Genomic DNA, 22,633 nt, shown 5'->3' with positions numbered 1-22,633 from the left:
CGAATTCTTGCTTGCCTAGGGTGGGTTAACTCCTAACGTACCGACTCACTGCCTATTGCCTTTGTGTGGTCAACTAACACAATAAGTAACCCATTGACTGCCTAATATTGGTTTACTGGGTTACTGTCACATTATAAGTATTGTGTTAGTGAATCAATACTTTTTAATAAGTGTACAGTATATCTACTTACGTGTACTTTGCACATGGTAAGACTACAATACACTTATGTGTCATTGCCACACTCATGTGTACAGTACTGTATATGTAATATGTATAGTAATAACAAAACACTATTGTTCATATCTAACAACACTCACTGATACTGTACTGTAGTACAGCTTTTATTACATTTAATTATTCTGTAATAATTTTGTTCCATTATAGTGATATTTGTTGAAATTTGCTTACAAAAGCAAGCTTTATTTAGCTGTATTTATTTTTCAGGATGTATTTGGCAGCCGTGTCATGTGTTGTCTCGTATGGCCTCCTTTCTTTGTCAATGGCATTCTTTAACAAGGCGATTATCAACTCATTTGAATTTGACTACCCCTTCCTTATATTATTTTGTCAGGTAAAATATTACTAAGACTTAGTTTTAAATTTTGTTTTATTTAATGCATACCATATTATTGGAGATTTGTTCCTATTTGAATACGAACCCTTGTCCTTTAATAGGAATACTGTATGATTCCAGTATAGCTGGAACTTAGCTGTTGAAATTAGAACGAGGCCTCAGAAATTACTAGTGGGCGGTGGGGAAGCCCAGCCCGCTTGCTAACATCATGAGTAGCCACTTTTTTATTTCAGCATCAGAGCAGTATGGATATACTCTTTGTGCAAAACAAAGCTCGGCTATTTTCTTTAAACATTCTCTTTCTGTTTTCAGGTTGAGTAATTGCGCTTATGATGGAGAATCGACAAGTAGGTATGCCGGACTGGCCGGGTAAACCTGGCTGCAATTGCGGTATGTTTTTGAGCCAGCAGGATGTGTATCCCCATTCTTTGTACGGTACTCATTTTAAAGGGAGCATGACTGTTCACCCTCATCCCCCTGTAACGAGTGCAGGTTGTGGCTTTTTTCATAGTGGTTTGAGTATGGAAGTAGAAGGAAGAAGACTAGGAGGGATTCTTCGGCGTCCGGGTCTTCTCTCAAACCGAAGAAGTCTTCTGCTTCTCGCTTCTTTCCCTCTTGGAAAACCGATGAAGGAATGTGACTCCGATCTATGCTTTGGGGAAGCTTCAGATGAGGCAGTTTTATCGTCTTTCCCCAGAGAAATGGATTTTCCCCGCCCTTCTCCTAGAAGTGATCCCACTGCTGTAGTAGCTGACGAATGGGTTCAATCTGCAGAGAAGCTGCTGAAAGTCTTAGACAATGCTAGAACCCCCAGGACTACTGCTCCTGGGCCTTCCTCATCTGTCATCCAACCTGCTGAGAGAGCACTGGATATGATGCCCATCAACCTGTCCCGGCCTGCCGAAGGAGAAGACTGTTGATCTTTCCCATCTGTGGTGTCATCACTGCCAGCTGAGAAATACTCGACAAAGACCTCTGGCTAGGAGAAGGAATGACCTGACCCTCCTCATCTTCCTTATAGCCTTGTATCGTCGAATTTGTCCTCTGTTGCTGAGCTCTCTAATGTAGCCTGGCCTTGTTAGATGAAGACGACTCCCTACCAAGTCTTACCAGACTTCATCCGACCCTCTGTCCCATGAGCGGGACAGGGGTGGCTCAGAAACTGTCACCAACCTTCGGGAAGAGGAAAGTAGCACGAGGACCTGGCTTTTCTCTTGCTGTAGGTATGTGTTGTCCTCTTCTTTCATCAGACAGTGAGACGGCATGACCAACTCAATATATAGGGCAAGAGAGATCCTCAGAACGAGATCTAAGTCTTGAGAGACTTCAGTGTCTGTGTGAGCCACATGCACAATCATTTTTAAACACAAGACTTACCCGGTAGTTATATATATAGCTTACGTCCCCGACGTCAACGGCAGAAAATTTGAAACTCGCGCCAACCGCCAGTTGGATAGCCAGGTGTACCACCCCTGCACCCTAGCGAGGTACCTGGGAACCATTCCAGTGACCCTCATATATTCCCTGCCGTCGCTAGCGGCGACATGTGAATTCTACTCCGTCATTACTGATCGTTTTTTTTGGTGAAGTACAAATCTTTGGTTATTGACTCCCACTTGTTTTTGATCTCGCTTTGGATATTTCTTGATTTTGTTTGAATTAGATGATTTTTTACCTTTGCTTGTCCGAATTCTCTTAAAATTTCAAAATGGCCACCCCCCCCTATAACTTTTAGGTTATGTGTGACTAGTGGGTGTAAGACCCGTATGGCTAAAGCCTCTCTTGACCCCCATTCTCTCTGTGTTACTTGTAGAGGTAAAGAGTGTGATTTAGGTGATCGCTGCGATGAATGTGTTTTGCTGTCAGAGCATGACTGGATTGAGTTTGATAGATACAGACGTAAACTCAAAAGGGATAGATTGAGGCATAGTTCTTCTCGCTCATCTAGAGATATTTCCTCTTCCCATGTCATTAATCCTATTCCTTCACCTGTAGTGGTAGATCCTGATCCCACTATTGCAATTGCTAATGAACCTTCGCTAAAAGATATTTGTTCCGTAACCGAAATACAAACCACTCTATTTACATGGGGTTTTACTTTCGGCGTAGCTGAAATGACCAGCCATTAGAATTTTAACGAGGGTTAACTACCCCCGCGCTAGTTAGCAAGGGGGTAGGGGGAGTGGTAGCTAGCTACCCCTCCCCCCCTCACTCACCGGTGAACTGCTTCACTTCACTTTTGGCTCGGGCGATGAGCAGACGTCTCTGCTTCATCCTCGCATAGTTGACAGCCTTAATTTTTTGCTTTTTCTTTCAGCTTGTGTTGTTGAAGTTCACCTCACCCTTTCTTCCCATCATGTGGAAGTGCCCTGGACTCCCCGACCGCCCTTGTGGAATGTTCATGTCGGCGGTTGAGACGGACCCTCACTCCTTATGCCCGCAGTGTCGAGGTCAACGGTGTGAAAGGGAAAATACCCTGTACTTGTAGTGAGTGCAGGGAGTGGCCTACCTCCCAGTAGGGGAGGTTTGCCCGGCGGCGTAAGAAGAAGCCCAAGCGGGACTGTTCTCCTTCAAGGGTTGCCTTGAAGAAGGAAGGTTCCGGGGACTCTTCTTCCGCCGCCCGAACCTCCTCCGAAGCTCCCACTCGATCGGTCTCTCGCAAGAGGCCGGCGAGTGGTAGCGCAGGCCCTTCTTTTGTTTCCCAATCTCGGGGTTCGGGGGAGGGCGTTGCCTCCCATAGCGAGGCAGCTCCCCCTCCTGATCTCTTTCAGCTTTGGGCTTCCTTGGGGCTTAAGGGCTCGCCCTCCAAGGAAGCCCTGTTTGACCTGATCCAGTTGGGTGCAGCTGTCAAACAGTCGCCGGTAATAGCAGAGGTACATCCTCTGTCTATTGTCGACGTTGTTGTGGCAGAGGCTTCTGACGGGTCGGGTCAAACCTCTGCTGCAGTTGCGGGTGTTGCTGAAGGATCAGTTCTCCCCTCCGAACATCCTTCGAGGGAGGAGCTGGGTCCAACGGTCTCTCCTGCGGGTGACTCTCCCCCTCGGGGGAGTGCACTGACAGAGACTCCTCTTCGGAGGACAGACGATGGTGTTGCTGTGCCTCGAGGTCGTCTTCGCCGTAAGGCTCGCCCTCCGCTTCGCCGTAGAGGCCTTCCTTCTCCCTACAAGGGAGTTAGGAGACGCCTCTTCGCATCTTCGCCTTCGACTTCCCCTCGCAGAGGATCCTCCACGTTGAGAGCAGACCGTTGCAGCTGCTTCCTTGGACCTCTCCGCAGATCGTTCACGATCTCCGACGCCTGCCAGACCTTCCAGTCTTCCATCCCCGTTCCTGGACGCTGATGCGCAGTGGACGCCTACACACCCCGTTATCCAACGGGCACCGGTCCCTTCGGGGCAAGAGGGCCTTCCCACAATGTGAGTGAGTCTCTCGAGCGCCAGGTCTTACCTGCGCGCGTGCGCAGTCCTAGAGATCCCTCTAGACTCGCTGCGCCCGGCCAATCTCCTGAGTCTCGCCGTAGATCTCCTGCTCGCCAGCGCCCTCCTGCTCGCCAACGCTCTCCTTCGCGCCAGCGCTCTCCTGTGCCTCAGAGACCTCCTGTGCACCAGCGTTCTCCAGCTCGCCAGCGCACTTCTGTTCCTGCTACGCGCAATGTGCACCATTGGTCTCCTGAGCGTCCACGATCTCCTGCTCGTCAGCGCACAACGGCTCGCCCTGTTCCTGATGCGCGCCAACGTTCGCCCGCGCTCCCACGATCACCGGATCTGGGCACAGGCAGGGACACTGTCTCTCCGCTGTGGAGGATTAATTTTATTTTAATTTTTTTTTTGTTTTGCCAAATCGAGAGAGTGTGTTTATTTGTTTTAGTTTTGTCCAAGAGAGAGAGAAAGAGTGTTTATTTGTTTTAGTTTTGTCCGAGAGAGAGAGAGAGAGAGAGAGAGAGAGAGAGAGAGAGAGAGAGAGAGAGAGAATTTCATTTGCTTTAGTTTTGCTAGATCGCACGCGCGAGAGAGAGGGAGTATGTTTGTGTGTGTTTGTGTGTCACACTATTTACAGAGGGTTTACCTTATTAGCGCAGCTGAAATGACGAGCCAATAGTTTTAACGAGGGTTAATTACCCCCGCGCTAGTTAGCGGGGGGTGGGGAAGGGTAGCTTGCTACCCCTCCCCCCTCCACACACCGGTGACTTGCTTCAATTCACTTTTGGCTCGGCGGTGATCAGACATGTCTGCTCATCGTCCTCGTGACAGCCTTTAATTTTCTGCTTTTTCTTTTCAGCGTGTGTGTTGGTTGGAAGTTGACCTTCATTATTATTTCTTTACAATGCGTACATGCCCTGGAGTTGCCGGTCGTCCTTGTGGGACTTTCATGTCGGACGTAACTACGGATCCGCACACCCTCTGCCCTCAATGTCGGGGCCGACGGTGTGACCAGGAGAACATGTCCCGTGAGTGCAGGGAGTGGTCTGCCTCCCAGTGGGAGAGGTTTGGCCGTCGGCGTAAGAAGAAGTCCAAGAGAGACCGTTCTCCTTCGGGGTTAGCCTTGAAGGAGGAAGGTTCTCGGGACTCTTCTTCCGCCGCCCAAACCTCCTTCGAAGCTCCCCCTCGTCCGCCTCCTAAGGAGAGTCGGCCGAGTGGGAGCGCAGGCCCTAGTTCTGTTTCCCGACCTTGAGTGGGGGGAGAGGGCGTCGCCTCCCATAGCGAGGCGGTTCCCCCTCCTCCTCCGGGGGAGGTTATTGATAATGCCTTAACCAATGATGATCTTTTACAGATTTGGTCGTCCCTGGGGCTTAAGGGCTTGCCCTCCAGGGTCGCTTTTATTGACCTTGTCTCGTTGGGGACCGCTGTTAAGCAGTCGCCGGCGGTAGCAGAGGTAGTCCCTCTGTCTATTGTCGACGTCGTGGTGACAGAGGCCTCCGACGTGGCTGGGCAATCCGCCGCAGGTGCTGTTGCGGATGATGGTGCTAAAGGCTCTCCTCCCCCTTCCGTACATCCTTCGAAGGGGGAAGTGAGTCCTTCGGTCTCTGCTGCTGCTCAGCTTCCTTCTGAGGGAAGTGCTTTGACGGAGACTCCCCTTCGGAGGACCGATGGTCCCGACGATCTTCCCCGAGGCTGCCTCCGCCGTAAGGCTCACCGTCCGCTACGCCGCAAGGGCCTCCCTTCCCCTTACAGGGGGACTAAGAGGCGCCTTTTTGGGTCTTCATCCTCCGAGGGGGACTCTCCTCGTCAGCCTCAACCTACAGCTCCGTCTTCCTTGAACCTCTCTGCAGACCGTTCACCATCTCCTGCCAGATCTTCGCCTTCTGGAGAACTCGTCACCCGACGGGCAACGGTCCCTTCGGGGCTAAGGGATCCTTCCCTTCCACGAGCAGTGCTAGCGCACAGGCGCTCTCCTGCTCGCCAGCGCTCTCCTGCTCGTCGGCGATCTCCTGCTCGCCGACGCTCACCTGCTCGTCGGCTCTCTCCTGATGTTTGCCCTCCTCGCCAGCGCTCTCCTGCTCGTCAGCTCTCTTCTGAGCGTCAGCGCTCATTTGAGGACCATCGCCCTGCGGTCTCTGACCATCCTATAGTTCCTGCTGAGCTCCCTGCTCACCATCTGCCTGGTCCTGCGGCTACGCAACATCGTGCTGCGCGTGTGTCAAAAGCACATGTTCGCCAACGCGCCAGCGATCTTCCAGTTCCTGCTCGTGAACGCGTCGCACCACCTGCCGCGCCACCTGTCCTTTCACATGACACGCGTCGACCTTCTGCTCGCCAGCGATCACCTACGCGCCGTCGTTCACCTGCTCGCCAGCGCGCACAGGCGATCTTAGTATCGCCTATTCAACAGCGACAGCCGGCGCGCCAACGTTCTCCAACGCTTCTGAAGGAACATGGTTCGCCAGCTACTAGCTCGCCATCACGTGATCGCCCTCCTGCGCATGCTGCTCGCCATCGCACGATCGCCCTCCTGTGCATGCTGATCACCATCGCTCCCCATCACGAGATCGCCCACCTGCGCATGCTGCTCGCCATCGCGCGATCGCCCTCCTGCGCATGCTGATCGCCATCGCTCCCCATCGCGCGATCGCTCACCTGCGCATGCTGCTCGCCATCGCTCGCCATTGCACGGTCATTCACCTGCGCATGCTGCTCGCCATCGCTCGCCAACGCGTCGGCATGCCACATCGCGCCATCGCCAACCTGCGCGACTGCGCTCACCAGCTCATCATCGATCGCCTGTGGATCTACATTGCCAGCGGTCTTCCTCACCCATGCGGCAGCGCGTTTCCTCGCCGTCGCGCCAACGCTTGCGTTCGCCGCCTCGGACACGCGTTCATTCACCTGCTCACCCTCGCGCTCACTCGCCCGCGCGACCGCTAGCCTGCGCGACCGCTAGCCTGCGCGCCCGCGCGATCACCCACCTGCGCGCCCGCGCGATCGCTCGCCCTCGCGCGACCATCGTTCGCAGCGAATTCCGCAGCCGGTGGTAGCAGCAGGAACGCGTGTTCCTAGACGGCACTCGGGATCACCTCCACCCAAACACAGGTTGGTAGTGCAGGACGAGGAGAGGTTAGTACATCATTCTTCCCCACCTTCTTTTCAGGCAGGTACCATGGTGTCCACTCCAAAGGATCGCCCGATCCCTTTCCCTTTAGCGAGGATTTCGGACTCTGTGTCCTTGGAGCAACAGACTTGGTTTGGTCCTCTGGCACGGGCATTAGTGAGTGTTATGAAACCAGCACTCGCCGACCAGGGTAACAAACCAACGGCTGTCTCTCCTACGCTGAAGAGAAAGAGAGGAGTGGACTTCGTGGTGACTTCCCCCAGGGCGAAGTTGGTTCCCAAGAGGTCGGTCGCGAAGGTCCCTTCTCCTGCACGACTGCTCTCTCCTTCTCCCGTGGACGAGGCCTTTCCGTCCTCAGGTGAGTCCAGTGGGGCGGTAGTCTTCCCCTCGGCACCAGGGGGGGAGACTTCGCTTCATGCAGGAGAATCGTCTCGTGAGGAAGGGGCCCCTCGAACCTCGTTGTTGGTATCCTGTATCCCTCCCAGGAGGGAATCCAAGGACTCCAAGACCGTCCCTAAATCCTCTGCAAGGATTCGTCAGGAACCCACGACTACCCGGGGGAATGTCCACGTGTCACCCCAGAAAGAGATCCCTGGGGCAGGAGACTTAGCTGCCAGCCCGCAGGGAGGAGAACAGCAAGAATCCGAACATGCCTTCTGGCAGGTCCTAAGCCTGATAAGGCAACTTAACGGGCTTATGGATCCAGTCATCGCCCCCCGTGAAGGCAAAGACACGATTTTGGATGAAGTGTTTGACGTTCGGAAGGCCCCTAAGACCAGTGCGGCTCTGCCCTGGTCTCGGGGGCTGAAGAGTGCCAGGGCTAGGGCCAACGCTCAGCTCGCACTTCTTGCCTCCTCCAGTCGTTCCTCTGCCGGGAACAAGCTCATCCCTCCTCCTCGTCTTCAGCAAAGGAGGTATTTCGAGATCCTGGGTGAGCACAACCTCGCTCTTCCTCTCCATCACTCTGTGGAGGAGCTGGCGAAGGGAGTTCCCCTTGAGAAACTCTCTGCCCGGCAGGTGTCGTTCTCGGCGGCAGAGATCCTTAGCCACGAGAAGGTCGCTAAGTGTGCCATGCAGGCCACTTCGTGGCTGGACTTTTGGCTAGGATCTCTGGGCATCCTATTGCGATCGGAGGACTTGTCCAAGGAGACCAATAGGAAGGCCCTGGAGACCTTCTTGCTCTCGGGCACCCGCTCCATCGAGTTTTTGGCGCACCAGGTTACCACCCTGTGGGCCAACTCGGTGTTGAAGCGTCGCGATGCTGTGTCCGAGAGATTCCATCCGAAGGTTCCCGCCGTGGATGTGTGTAGGCTCCGACATGCTTCCCTTCTGGGGGAGAACCTGTTTGAGCCTCAAGACATGGAGCGAACGGCTGAGAGGTGGAGGAAATCCAGCATGGACTCCCTCCTCCATAGGGCCCTTACAACTCGGCCCTATAAGCCTCCAGCCCCGCCACAACAGCAGCAACAGCCTCGTAAGGCTTCCAAACAGGCACCGGCAGCTAAGAAAGTGGTATCTAAGCCCCAGCCCTTTCCAGCCAAGGTCAAGAGGGGCGGTAAGTCCTCCAGGGGAGGCAAGACTCCTAGGGGTGGCGGCCGCGGCCGCAAGCCCTAGGGGTGGCAGTCCCCCTGTGTGTTCACCTGTGGGGGGATGCCTTCAGCTTTGCGTCCGCAGGTGGCAGCAACACGGGGCCGATGCTTGGACGGTCTCAGTGATCGACCAAGGTTATCGCGTCCCGTTCACATCTCAACCTCCCCTGACAGCGAATCCAGTGTCGTTGAGCTCCTATGCCACGGGATCGGCAAAGGGGCTGGCCCTTCAGGCCGAAGTCGAGACCATGCTCGAGAAGGGTGCTCTCCAGGAGGTCGTGGACGGCTCCCCAGGCTTCTTCAGTCGACTCTTTCTTGTAGAGAAGGCTACTGGAGGCTGGAGACCCGTCATCGATCTCTCGGCTCTGAACAAGTTTGTCAAACAAACCCGGTTCAGCATGGAGACAGCAGACACGGTCAGACTTGCGGTGAGACCACAAGACTTCATGGGCACACTGGATCTAAATGACGCGTACTTCCAGATCCCAATCCATCCGTCTTCCAGGAAGTACCTGAGATTTTGCCTAGACAACAAGATCTACCAGTTCAAGGTGCTGTGTTTCGGTCTCTCCACAGCTCCTCAGGTGTTCACCAGAGTGTTCACCCTGATTTCATCTTGGGCGCACAGGAACGGCGTTCGTCTCCTTCGTTATCTGGACGATTGGCTGATCCTAGCAGACTCGGAGTCGACCCTTCTTCGGCACCGAGACAGGCTTCTGGATCTTTGCCAGGATCTGGGGATCGTGGTAAACCTCGAGAAGTCCTCTCTGCAGCCGTCCCAACGACTGGTTTATCTAGGCATGCTAATAGACACCAATCTCCACAAAGCCTTTCCATCAGACGACCGGATAGCAAGACTGAGGAGGGTGGCGGAACCCTTCCTCAGGCGAAAAAAACTCCCCGCCCAATCGTGGTTGCGTCTCTTAGGCCACCTATCCTCCCTGGCCCGTCTGGTTCCAAACAGCCGCCTCAGGATGAGGTCCCTTCAATGGCGGCTCAAGTCCTGGTGGAATCAAGGATCCGATTCCCCGGACATTCTGATCCCAATGGTGGCTGGTCGACGAGAACCTGCGGAAGGGAGTGAGTCTTCTCGTCCTCCCCCCGGAATTGACTCTGTTTTCGGACGCGTCAAAAGAAGGGTGGGGGGCGCACGTTCTGAACCAGAGGGCCTCAGGCCTTTGGTCAGAATCAGAAAAGTGCCTACACATCAACCTGCTAGAATTGAAGGCCGTCTTTCTGGCTCTTCAGCTGTTCCAACGGTCCCTGGCAGGTCACTCCGTGGTGGTGATGAGCGACAACACCACGGTAGTGGCTTATATCAACAAGCAGGGAGGCACTTTTTCGCAACAGCTATCCCATCTTGCAGTAGAGACTCTGAGGTGGACCTAAACCCACTCGATAACACTATCAGCTCGCTTCATTCCTGGCAAGAGGAATGTGCTCGCCAACAGTCTGAGCAGGGCTTCGCAGATAGTGAGTACCGAGTGGTCTTTGGATCCTCAGATAGCCAACAAAGTCCTGACTTTGTGGGGTTCCCCGACTGTGGACTTGTTCGCGACAGCCTTGAACTTCAAGCTGCCCCTGTACTGCTCCCCAGTCCCGGACCCCAAGGCACTCTGGCAAGATGCTTTCCAGCAACGGTGGGACAACATCGACGTGTACGCCTTCCCACCGTTCTGTCTGATGAGAAGGGTGCTCAACAGGACCAGACTATCAGTCAACTGTTCGATGACTCTGGTAGCTCCGCTATGGCATCACGCGGAATGGTTTTCGGACCTTCTGCAGCTCCTGACGGAACTCCTGAGGGAGCTTCCTCCACGATACGAGCTTCTCAGACAACCCCACTCCGGCGTCCCTCACAGGGCCGTAGGCTCGCTTCGGCTTCACGCCTGGAGACTATCCAGCGTCTCCTCGCGGAGAGAGGCTTTTCGCAACAGGTTGCGGAGAGAATGTCTCGGCACCTGCGAAGGTCCTCTGAGGGAGTCTACCAAGCAAAGTGGAGAGTCTTTTGTGGTTGGTGTCGTGGAAGGGGTATCTCTCCACTCGATGCCACTATTCCAGCAATAGCGGACTTCCTTGTGTATCTGCGGGAAGAAATGCGCCTTTCTGTCTCGGCAGTGAAAGGCTATCGCTCAGCCTTAAGCTTGGCCTTCAGATTGAAGGGCGTGGATATTTCTTCATCGCTAGAACTCTCTTTACTCATACGTAGCTATGAGCTTACCTGCCCCCAGTCGGAAGTGAGACCCCCTCCTTGGAACGTGGTTCGAGTCCTCAGGTCTCTTGAGAGACCTCCCTTCGAGCCATTAAGCCAGGCCTCCGATCGCCACCTGTCTTGGAAGACGGCTTTCCTACTCGCCTTGGCTTCGGCCAAGCGAGTTAGTGAACTTCATGGTCTCTCGTACGACATCGCCCATTCAAGGGGATGGGGGGAGGTAACGTTCAGGTTCGTCCCTGAGTTTGTTGCCAAGACTCAGAATCCTGGAGTGCCGGATCCTTGGTTCGACTCTTTCAGGATCGCGAGTCTCCGTTCTGTAACAAGCGACCCAGACCAGCTGCTACTATGTCCAGTGAGGTGTCTGAGGCACTACTTGAAGAGAACGGCTGCAGTCCGTCCTCATGTGCGAGCTTTGTTTGTGAGCACAGGCAGGACTCAGAGGAGGGTCACCAGGAACACCATCTCAGCTTGGATTCGAAGGGTTATCCACCATGCCCTGAATCCTGACCCGCCTCCGTCACGTCGCCCTCGGGCCCACGATGTCAGGGGTATTGCTACATCCCTGGCCTTCAAGAGAAACTTCCCTGTGATGCAGGTACTTCAAGCTGGGGTCTGGAAGCGTCAAACGACCTTCACAGCCCATTACCTGCAAGACGTGACCCACAGGAGCCTCAATACGTTTTCTATCGGCCCTGTGGTGGCTGCACAGCAGCTGGTCTAACCTCAGGCTCCTTTTTGGACAAGTAGCAGTAGGTCGAGGGCGTTGTTACCCGGTCTTAGTCTGCGTGAATGAAAGAGTATGTCTGACCCTTACTTCTTTCTTCATTCTCCCCTCTCTTGAGGAAGCAGCATCCTGGTCCTCGCACAGCTGACCTCGACCTCTGCAGGTAACCCATGCTTCTTTGTGCTCCTAGTATTAAGCTTAATACTGTTGCGTCTCCCATACCCTGACGAGGTGGTATTGGGAACGTCCTATCCTAGAATTCCTATCTGAAGGTCTCAAGGTCAACTTCATAGGACGAGTCACACTCTCCTCCTCACACTGCTTATGTAGGCCACTCGTTCCTAGCGATGCTAGGAACTTGTGAGGTACAGGGGCTCCCTCTCTCTAGTGCTGCTCACTGAGGGATCGAGCCCCCGGGCAAGCCGAAGTCAGTAAGGCTGGGGACTTTCCACCCTTCCTAAGGGGTAAGTCACCCTCTGTAAATAGCGTGGTTTGTATTTCGGTTACGGAACAAATGACAAATTCGATGATAATTTGTATTTTTCAATATTAAACTTACCCGATAATCATGTAGCTGTCAACTCCGTTGCCCGACAGAATTCTACGGGAGGGATACGCCAGCTATCACTATACTAGAAGGGGGTGTACTCACAAGCGCCACCTGTGGCCAGGTACTACAGTACTTGTTGTTGACGCCACCTCACTTTTTCCTCTGTCGTGCTTCCGGCAAGACGTTCTTGGATACGCTTATGATTTTGGAGTATTGTTCACGGTTTGGTGAAGTATTTCTCTAAAATTTGCAGCTATTCGCTATACTAGAAACTTCTATATTAGCTTAGTTAGCTTTTGGAATTAATTTTTTTTTATGGTGACGAAGAGAGTATGAACTCTCTTTCACCTTTAAATGGCCGACCCTTCCCTTAGACGGAAGTGTTGGTGTCTTAGACTCTCTTTCTTAATTTTGCTTAACAAAAGTTATAGATTTATTTTATATCTCTCCGCCTTTTATAGGCCTCTTCGATTAACTTCCTTTTATTATAAAATTATTAAAATTAATTTTTATATATTCGACCTTTCCTAATGGTAGGCGGTCTTTTCTTGTACCGAAGTTAATTAACATTGAGCCCGTCATTTCGGTTTTACCTGTTAACATATTATGCTATTTTAATGTTTTTGAAAGAATTTCTTTGATAGTCTCGTACTGTTTTCAAAGTTGAACTAACGTTTTGTTTTGTCTCTGCAGTTGTTGACGTTTCAGAACGTTCAACTTGCGCTCTATCGTTACGATAGAGAGAGAATTTTCACGGTGTCACGTTGCAGTAAGAGTAACCGTGTCTAGCGTTTTGTTCATTCTTTCTTAACTTAATGGTTTTAATTCTACAAAGGAACTTTTCATTTTGGGAAATATTTTCCTTTAACAATAATATGTTTTAACGATATATATGATTGGGCTCTTCTCTCAGGTTCTAAGTCAAGAGAGAGAGAGAGAGAGAGAGAGAGATAGAGACGGAGGGAGAAAGAGGAGGATAAACGTTTCGTTCAAGCGAGTAACGTTGTTATCGTTTTTGCTCTTCTCCCTAGTCTCTTTAGGGGAAGAAGGTAAACGTTTCTAGAGTTTTTCTTGTTCTCAAGCTTTATGCGGTGAGAGATTTTAAACGTAGTTTATTTGATCTAGTGTTTAGTCTCTTTCCAGCCACTGAATTATTTATCTTTCATTAGATTTTTCTGTTACATTGTAATTCTGTTTTCGCAATTACTAACTTTTGAGAAAGGATAGAATTGCGTGTTTCAGGTACAAACCACTTAAAGTTTCGAGTTCAGTGAAATAAGTGCAAACAGAAAATCAAAGTGATAAGTGATTAGCGCAAAGTGTGTCAGTGTTGTGCGTGAGGGTACTTCTGTGCGTGCCAGTCGTCCTCCCAGTCCGGGACCTCTTGCAAGCTCCCAAGCCCAGGGGAGAAGCAATGTCGAAGGGCAAAAGGGTTCGGCAGGCCTTGATCGGCGCACAGAAGTATCCTCGGTGGTTGCGGGCGTGTCTTAAGAGACCGTCACTCCCACCCGCAGACGATTGAGCCCTTATTTTGCTCGTCTGCAGAAGAAATTTCGGGGAGAAAACGCTGGTCTCAGGTCTCAAGACCTCTTAAACGTAAAGTCCAGACCTATGCCAGACGTACGAAGTTAGAGTTCAACAACCCGGATGCAGTCATTGGGTTAGCTCTGACTCTCCTCAGTCTCAGGTGACTGCACTCCGCCTAAGAGGAGTAAGGTTCTGCCACAACAGATCTCTGCTGTTAAGGCTTTACCTCAGCAGACCTTAGTGTCTGCCGACCCCAAGTTGACTCTACTGCAGTCCATGCAGTCACAACTTGCGGTCTTGATGCGTGAGTGTCAGGCTGAGAAGGTTACACCTCCTCCTGCGATCGCTCCGCCTGACCGCAGTACTGCCTGCCAGGCGTACGATGTTGAGGCTCCTCAGGATACCTTACCACGTTCTGAGTTTACTGTTTCCAGTGGTGTGCAGCTCCCTCCGCCTTCCTTAAGGCAACCTCAGCAATGGGAACAGGAAGCTTATACCTTACTTCCTCCGCTTCCACTTGCAGTTCCACCAGTGAGGCAACACTCTCTTGAGGTACAACAACCTCTCCCATCCATGAGTCAGTCTCCTCAGCTCTCGCTGCAGCGAGCTCAACCCTCCTCAAGGCAAGCACAACACCTTAGCCTTGCGCCTCAGGAACCTCAACTCGCGAGACAATTACTGTGTTCTGCGCAGCCACTACCTCATCGCTCACAGCTCACACCTCAGGAACCTCAATTCGTTCCTCAGGAACTTGCTACTGCGCATCCGCCAACCACTCAGCAAGCGCAACCCTTGAGGCAGCAACCTCATGCTATGAGTCAGCCACCTCAACGCATGCATCTGCCACTTTCTCCTCAACTTGAGAAATAACAAATGACAATAATAACACCTCATTACTTTCATAACTTGCATTTGTAATCATATACATGTATGCCTACACTAACATTATGATAATGGAGGTTATTTGTCTTACTTATATAAATATATATGTATTCCTTGCAATATATTTTTAACAATATCGCAAAATATGGCAAAATATCTTCAAAACAAAAATGAATCATGAGTTATGAATGTAAGGTAAATATTATGTTGATATTAAAACCCCATGCAAGCATGCATGAAGCACTCTAGCACTGGTCATGGAATTTCTGAGAAATGTTAAACGCCATGCAACACGCTCTGCTTACCTTACAGCATGCTCTACATACAGCATGCTCTGCATACAGCATGCTCTGCATACAGCATGCTCTGCATACAACATGCTCTGCATACAGCATGCTCTGCATTCAGCATGCTCTGCATACAACATGCTCTACATACAGCATGCTCTGCATACAACATGCTCTGCATACAGCATGCTCTGCATTCAGCATGCTCTGCATACAACATGCTCTGCATACAGCATGCTCTGCATACAACATGCTCTACATACAGCATGCTCTGCATACAGCATGCTCTGCATACAACATGCTCTGCATACCTTACCGCATGCTTCTCAGTCATACATCTTTGGTTGTTGCCAACTCACTAGACTGTCAAGCAGTTTCATAATGTTGCCTTCTAGTCTGCTGCTTTTGCACCATTGAAACCCTCACTGAGAGAACTTAACTTTTCTCGGATATGGTCCCTGTAGATGAGAAAGTGCTTTTCTCCCTCCTTCTGATATTCCCTTGAGGACTCTGTCATTTGGAGAGGAGCCTTTAGCTGCGTAGCCTCCTATGGACTTTTATTTAAGCATAACATGCTTCCAGGGAAGGTAATGGTTCCACTTCAGTCACTAACCCCGTCTGTTACCACACCTGCTCCCATAGACCTTGAGCTGTATTGCAAGACATACAGTCCAAGCTTAGTCCTTGTTAAAGGATTTTTTGTTTACGGAGTCAGTGTGTCACTGGGAAGACGTTCAACAACCAGCAGAAGTGACTTGTTGTGACGCAGTGCGGCAACCTCAGCAACCCGATAAGGAGTTGTCTGTACGACCCAGACAGTCTAGACAGCTTCGGGTTGTCACTGTACTTCCTCGCTTCCCCATGGTTGACAGTTCACAGACTGTGCAGCAGTACCATGATCTTGTGTCCGGCTCCGTCAGACGACTGGCTTTTAAGAGCTCCCACAAGTCGTCGCTGTCTGGAGATTCTCAGATGGACTATGGATCTGACCAAGGAACTGGGCCTCCTGGTCAATTTTGAGGAGTCTCAGCTCATCCCATCCCAGACCATTGTCTCCCTGGGTATGGATCTTCAGAGTCGAGCTTTTCGGGCTTTTCCGTCGGCCCCAAGGATCTTCCAAGCCCTAGAATGCATCCAGAGCATGCTGAGAAGGAACCGATGCTCAGTCAGGTAGTGGATGAGTCTAACAGGGACACTTTCATCGCTGGCCCTGTTCATCGTGTTAGGGAGAATCCACCTCCCCCCCTTCAGTATCATCTAGCTGCTCACTGGATAAAGGACATGACGCTAGAGACGGTCTCAGTTCCTGTTTCCGAAGAGAGGAGGTCTTCTCTCGCGTGTTGTAAGAACAGCTTTCTTCTCAAGGAAGTCTACCTTTGGCTGTTCAGAAACCCGACCGCCGTCTCCTCTCGGACACATCAGACACGGGCTGGGGTGCGACTTTGGACGGACAGGAATGATCGAGAACATGGAATCAGGAGCAAAGGACACTTCACATCAATTGCAGGAGTTGTTGGCGGTTCTTCTGGCCTTGATAAACTTCAAGTCCCTCCAGCTTAACAAAGTGGTGGAGGTGGACTCTGACAACACCACAGCCCTGGCTTACACCTTCAAGCAGGGAGGGACTCTTTCGTGAAGTTGTTCTAGATTGCAAGGGACCTCCTCATCTGGTCTAAAGATCGAAAGCTCACGCTGGTAACGAGGTTCATTCAGGGCGGTATGAATGTCATGGCAGATCACCTCAGCCGGAAGGGTCAGGTCATCCCCACAGAGTGGACCCTTCACAAGAATGTTTGCAGCAGACTTTGGGCCCTGTGGGGTCAGCCAACCATAGATCTGTTCGCTACCTCGATAACCTAGAGACTCCTATTGTATTGTTCTCCGATTCCAGACCCAGCAGCAGTTCACGTGGATGCTTTTCTGCTGGATTGGTTCCATCTCGACCTGTATGCATTCCCGCCGTTCAAGATTGTCAACAGGGTACTTCAGAAGTTCTCCTCTCGCAAAGGGACACGGCTGACGTTGGTTGGCTCCGCTCTGGCCCGCGAGAGAATGGTTCTTAGAGGTACTGCAATGGCTGGTCGACATTCCCAGGACTCTTCCTCTAGGAGTGAACCTTCTACGTCTACCTCACGTAAAGAAGGTACACCCGAACCTCCACGCTCTTCGTCTGACTGCCTTCAGACTTTCGAAAGACTCTCAAGAGCTAGGGGCTTTTCGAAGGAGGCAGCCAGAGCGATTGCCAAAGCAAGGAGAACATCCACTCTCAGAATCTATCAGTCTCAAAGGGAAGTCTTCCGTAGCTGGTACAAGACCAATGCAGTTTCCTCAACCAGTACCACTGTAACCCAGATTGCTGACTTCCTGTTATATCTAAGGAAAGTAAGATCCCTTTCAGCTCCTACGATCAAGGGTTACAGAAGTATGTTGGCAGCGGTTTTCCGCCACAGAGGCTTGGATCTTTCCACCAACAAAGATCTACAGGACCTCCCTAGGTCTTTTGAGACCTCAAAGGAACGTCGGTTGTCCACTCCAGGCTGGAATCTAGACGTGGTCCTAAGGTTCCTTATGTCATCAAGATTTGAACCTCTCCAATCAGCCTCTTTTTAGGACCTCACATTAAAAACTCTTTTCCTCGTGTGCTTGACAACAGCTAAAAGAGTAAGTGAGATCCACGCCTTCAGCAGGATCATTGTTTTCACATCTGAAACGGCTACATGTTCCTTGCAGCTCGGTTTTTGCTAAACGAGCTTCCTTCACGTCCTTGGCCTAAGTCGTTCGAGATCCCAAGCCTGTCCAACTTGGTGGGGAATGAACTGGAGAGAGTACTTTGCCCAGTTAGAGCTCTTAGGTACTATCTAAAAAGGTCTTAACCTTTACAAGGACAATCAGAAGCCTTATAGTGTGCTATCAAGAAACCTTCTTTTCCAAGTTCTAAGAACTCAGTTTCTTACTATTCAGGCTTCTGATTAGAGAAACACATTCTCATCTGAAGGAAGAAGACCTTGCTTTGCTGAAGGTAAGGACACATGAAGTGGGAGCTGTGGCTACTTCAGTGGCCTTCAAACAGAGCCATTCTCTGCAGAGTGTTATGGATGCAACCTATTGGAGAAGCAAGTCAGTGTTCGCATCATTCTATCTCAAAGATGTCCAGTCTCTTTACGAGTACTGCTACACCCTGGGACCATTCGTAGCAACGAATGCAGTAGTAGGCGAGGGCTCAGCCACTACATTCCCATAATCCCATAACCTTTTAACCTTTCTCTTGAATACTTTTTATGGGTTGTACGGTCGGCTAAGAAGCCTTCCACATCCTTGTTGATTTGGCGGGTGGTCAATTCTTTCTTGAGAAGCGCCGAGGTTAAAGGTTGTGATGAGGTCCTTTAGTATGGGTTGCAGCCCTGTATACTTTAGCACCTTTGAGTTGATTCAGCCTTCCAAGAGGAACGCTGCGCTCAGTAAGGAAGACGATCTTATTAAAGGCAGAGTAACGGTTCAAGTCGACTTCCTTACCAGGTACTTATTATTTCATTGTTATTGTGGATAACTGATTATATGAAATACGGGATACTTAGCTATCCTTTAGTCTTGTACACTGGTTTTTCACCCACCCCCCTGGGTGTGAATCAGCTACATGATTATCGGGTAAGTTTAATATTGAAAAATGTTATTTTCATTAGTAAAATAAATTTTTGAATATACTTACCCGATAATCATGATTTAATTGACCCACCCTTCCTCCCCATAGAGAACCAGTGGACCGAGGAAAAAGTGAGGTGGCGTCAACAACAAGTACTGTAGTACCTGGCCACAGGTGGCGCTTGTGAGTACACCCCCTTCTAGTATTGTGATAGCTGGCGTATCCCTCCCGTAGAATTCTGTCGGGCAACGGAGTTGACAGCTACATGATTATCGGGTAAGTATATTCAAAAATTTATTTTACTAATGAAAATAACATTTTTCCTAACCATACAAACCTTAGCTATTTACACATATGTGCCCGCCATCCCTGACCCCCAAGTCAAGTCCTACCTCTAAGTGAAGTGAAGCAAGTCACCGGTGTGTGGAGGGGGGAGGGGTAGCAAGCTACCCTTCCCCACCCCCCGCTAACTAGCGCGGGGGTAATTAACCCTCGTTAAAACTATTGGCTCGTCATTTCAGCTGCGCTAAAAGGTAAACCCTCTGTAAATAGCTAAGGTTTGTATGGTTAGGAAAAATACAAATTATCTTCGAATTTGTCATATCAGGAGTCGGTTGTTTGTTTTGTTCTTCGACAGCCGGCTGTGAAGTGATTTTTCTTTATATTGGAGTAAGTACTGTTTTATTTATTTTTGTTAGGCGCAATTATGAATGATAGAAAGTTATTTATTTATCTTTGATTATAGTGCAATAGTTTAGTTAGTTAGTTTTCGTAAGCGTTTTTTCTTTTTTTATTGCAGGCCGTAATTCCTCCTTTAGGTCCTTTGGACTCCTTAACATTCTTTGGAGTTAAATTTAGGCCTTGAAGGTGTTGCTTGCCTGCCTAGCCTTGTATGTATGAATAACTTGATGATGACGACCTGGACCGTACTATGAACTTAGGAGAAGACTGCGGATATTTATATTTAGACTGCTGAAATATAGAAAGAATTTTAATCGTTGACGACCCGGCTGTGAAATAGATTGTTCCTTAATGATGATGATAATGACATGATGATGACGATGATGGTGACCACCACCGCTTATGTGATTGGACGGTCGAATTGACTTCTTCTCGTTATTGTTTACCAGGAAGTTGTGGCAATTGGTTACAAAGACTTGCCAGTGTGTAGTGTCTGTGGACGACGGTGGCCACACACGAATATTAATTTAAGAAGTTTTAGTATTAAGTATGGTTATTTTTGCTGGGTTATATATGATGATTGGTTTAGTATTAAGTGATTTATTTTAGAATTTAAGTGATTTTCGTTACTGTGTGGGGACTGATGGTGTTGGGTTGTAAAGTTTTTGTGATTGGTGAGTTCTCGGTACCCTCACGCACCGATATATATTTATACTGCAATGTTTGTGTTAATTTTGTCTGTTGAATTTAATGTGTGATTTTTGTTTTGGGTTGCGGTGAATATAGTTTTAAGGTTATGTTTTGTTTGTTTTTCCCTTCCTGCAATAATCCAGTTTGAAGTAAAGTAAGGGGAAAGTTTGTGTTGTGGGATATTTTGAAAGTAAGAGTGATCAAAGGTGTGGGGGTTTGTTTTTGTTTACATCCCGCCACACCGCCTCCTCGCCGACGTTTGCCTACACGCCAGCCATCGCGCGCACTTCAAAGCCAGCCCGAGTTCCTGCGCGGCGCGCCCACGAGATGTTCCTGAGCCCACCCACGAGCGTTCGCCTTTGCGCACATCCTCACCCTCTGGTCCTGCGCCCTAGTTGGTTCCTTCTGAACGCGGAGCGATCTCCTGCGCGCCAGCGACCTCCTACGCACCCGCGCGATCCTTCACCTGCGCGCAAGCGCTCTCCTACGCGCCCCCGCAGCAGATCGCCACAGGTCTCCGACACGCCCACGCGCTAACTCGCCTGTGCATAGTCATTCGCCTTTTTGCGCTACGCGCCATCGCTCGCCAACGCGTCACCGATTGCCTACGTGCCATCGTTCTCCCGACCGCCAGTGCTCACCCTTGCAGCCACGCGCTCCCTCATCTGTGCGCCCACGTGCACCTTCGCCTGTGCGGCCACGCGCACCTTTGCCTGCGCGCCCCCTCGCCCACGCGCCCACTCGCCCGCGCCTTCATCTCCGTGCGCACGCCCGCCCACGTACCAGCGATTCAACCAGCGCGACGCCGCCAGCGATTCCTGCCGGGTTTCGCAGCGCGCCCAACCGTGCGAGCCGTCGGGGACGCGTGCTTCCAGATCCTCGTCATCGCGATCTCCACACCGCAAGCGCAGAGCTACGCTTGTCCAGGAGCAGGAAGAATCTACGGAGAGGTCCACGCAACATTCTTCTTCTTTTCAGGCAGGCCCCGTAGTATCCACTCCTAAGGATCAGCCGATCCCCTTCCCTCCAGCGGGTATTGCTGACACTGCGTCGGTGAACCGCCAGCCTTGGTTCGGGTCCCTGATCAAAGCGGTCGTGCAGGCGATGAAGCCGGCCCTCGCTGATCTGGGACTGAAACCAACGGCTCCCGCTTCCCCGCTGAAGAGAAGGAGAGGAGTGGACTTCGTGGTTACTTCTCCCAGGGTTAAATTGGCTCCCAAGAAGTCCGTCGGGAAGGCCCCTTCCCCTTTGCAGACGTTTTCTCCTTCCCCTGTGGACGAAGCCTTTCTGTCCTCGGGAATCCAGCGAGGTGAGGCGTTCTCCCACAGCACCATTGGGAGGAACCCCACCTCGAGGAAGAGAACCGTCTCGCGTGGAGAGGAGCCCCCAAACTTCTTTGCTTGAGTCCTGTATCCCTCCCAGGAGGGAGCCTAAGGACTCGAAGACTGTCCCTAAGTCTTCCACCTGGATTCGACCGGAGCTACCGAGACCCCAGGAGAAAATCCACGTATCACCCCAGGTAGAGCTACTGGGGACAGGAGACCTCGCTGCCAGCCCGCAAGGAGGAGAACAGCACAAGTCGGAGCATGCGTTCTGGCAGGTCCTGAGTTTGATGAGGCAACTCAATGGATTCAAGGACCCCGAGACCGCCCCTCGCGAAGGCAAGGACACGATCCTGGACCAAGTCTACGGTACCCAGAAGCTCCCAAAGGCCAGCGTGGCTCTGCCCTGGTCCCAGGGAGTGAAGGGTGCCAGAGACAAGGTTGAGGGCCAGCTCGCCAATCTCGCCTCCCCCAGCCGTTCCTCTGCTGGGAACAAACTCCTCCCACCTCCTCGCGTACAGCAGAGGAGGTACTTCGAGATCATGGAGGAGCCTTGTTTAGCTCTTCCTCTCCACCATTCATTGGAAGAGCTTACCAGGGGAGTCCCTCTTGAGAGAGACTCCAACCGGTAGGTCCCATTCTCGGCAACCGAGATCCTTAACCAGGAGAAGGTTGCGAAGTGTGCTATGCAAGCCATTTCGTGGCTGGATATCTGGTTAGGGACCTTAGGTATCCTGATACGCTCTGAGGACTTCTCCAAATAAAGTATCAGGAAAGCTATGGAGACATTCCTCCACTCAGGCACTCGCACGATCGAGTTTCTGGCCCACCAAGTCTTGAACTTGTGGGCAAACACCATCCTGAAACGTCGGGATGCGGTGGCTGAGAGGTTCCATCAGAGGGTCCCTAGCACCGAGATAAATAGGCTCAGGCATTCTTCCTTGGAAGGAACGAACTTGTTTGAGCCTAAGGATGTGGAATAGGCTGCTGAGAGGTGGAGGAAGTCCCACCAAGACTCCCTCCTGCATAGGGCTTTGACATCCAAGCCCTATTAGCCTCCAGCACCCCAGCAGTCCCATCCTTCTAAGACCACGAAACCAACGGTAGCAGTGAAGACAGTGGTGTCTAAGCCCTTTCCTGTCAAGGACAGGAAAGGCAAAAAGTCCTCCAGGGGAGGTAAGAATTCTAGAGGGAGCAGCCGAGGCCGCAAACGCTAGGATTGGCAGTTCCCCTGCATGTCCACCAGTGGGGGGATGCCTACAAAGTTGCGCAGATAGGTGTCAGCAACTCGGGGCCAATTCCTGGACGATTTCCGTAATCAGTCAGGGATATCACGTCCCGTTCACAACATCTCTACCTCCCCTGATGACGAATCCAGTGTTGTTGAGCTCCCTTGCCATGGGATCAG

At 51.1% G+C, this 22,633-nt stretch overlaps 1 long non-coding RNA gene across 1 annotated transcript in view; it reads left to right on the top strand.

Moving 5' to 3' along the window:
• LOC137621432 (uncharacterized) overlaps nt 1-22,633 on the top strand; it is a 40,992-nt gene that overhangs the window by 6,582 nt on the left and 11,777 nt on the right. The window contains exon 2 of the long non-coding RNA XR_011040230.1: nt 446-572. This is a non-coding gene — a long non-coding RNA (uncharacterized lncRNA). The remainder of the gene's footprint in view (nt 1-445; nt 573-22,633) is intronic.

Source organism: Palaemon carinicauda, chromosome 28, assembly GCF_036898095.1.
Source record: "Palaemon carinicauda isolate YSFRI2023 chromosome 28, ASM3689809v2, whole genome shotgun sequence".
In the NCBI taxonomy this organism is placed as follows: domain Eukaryota; kingdom Metazoa; phylum Arthropoda; class Malacostraca; order Decapoda; family Palaemonidae; genus Palaemon; species Palaemon carinicauda.
The sequence above is the reverse complement of the archived record's forward strand: the minus strand, read 5'-3'. Positions and strand labels throughout refer to the sequence as shown.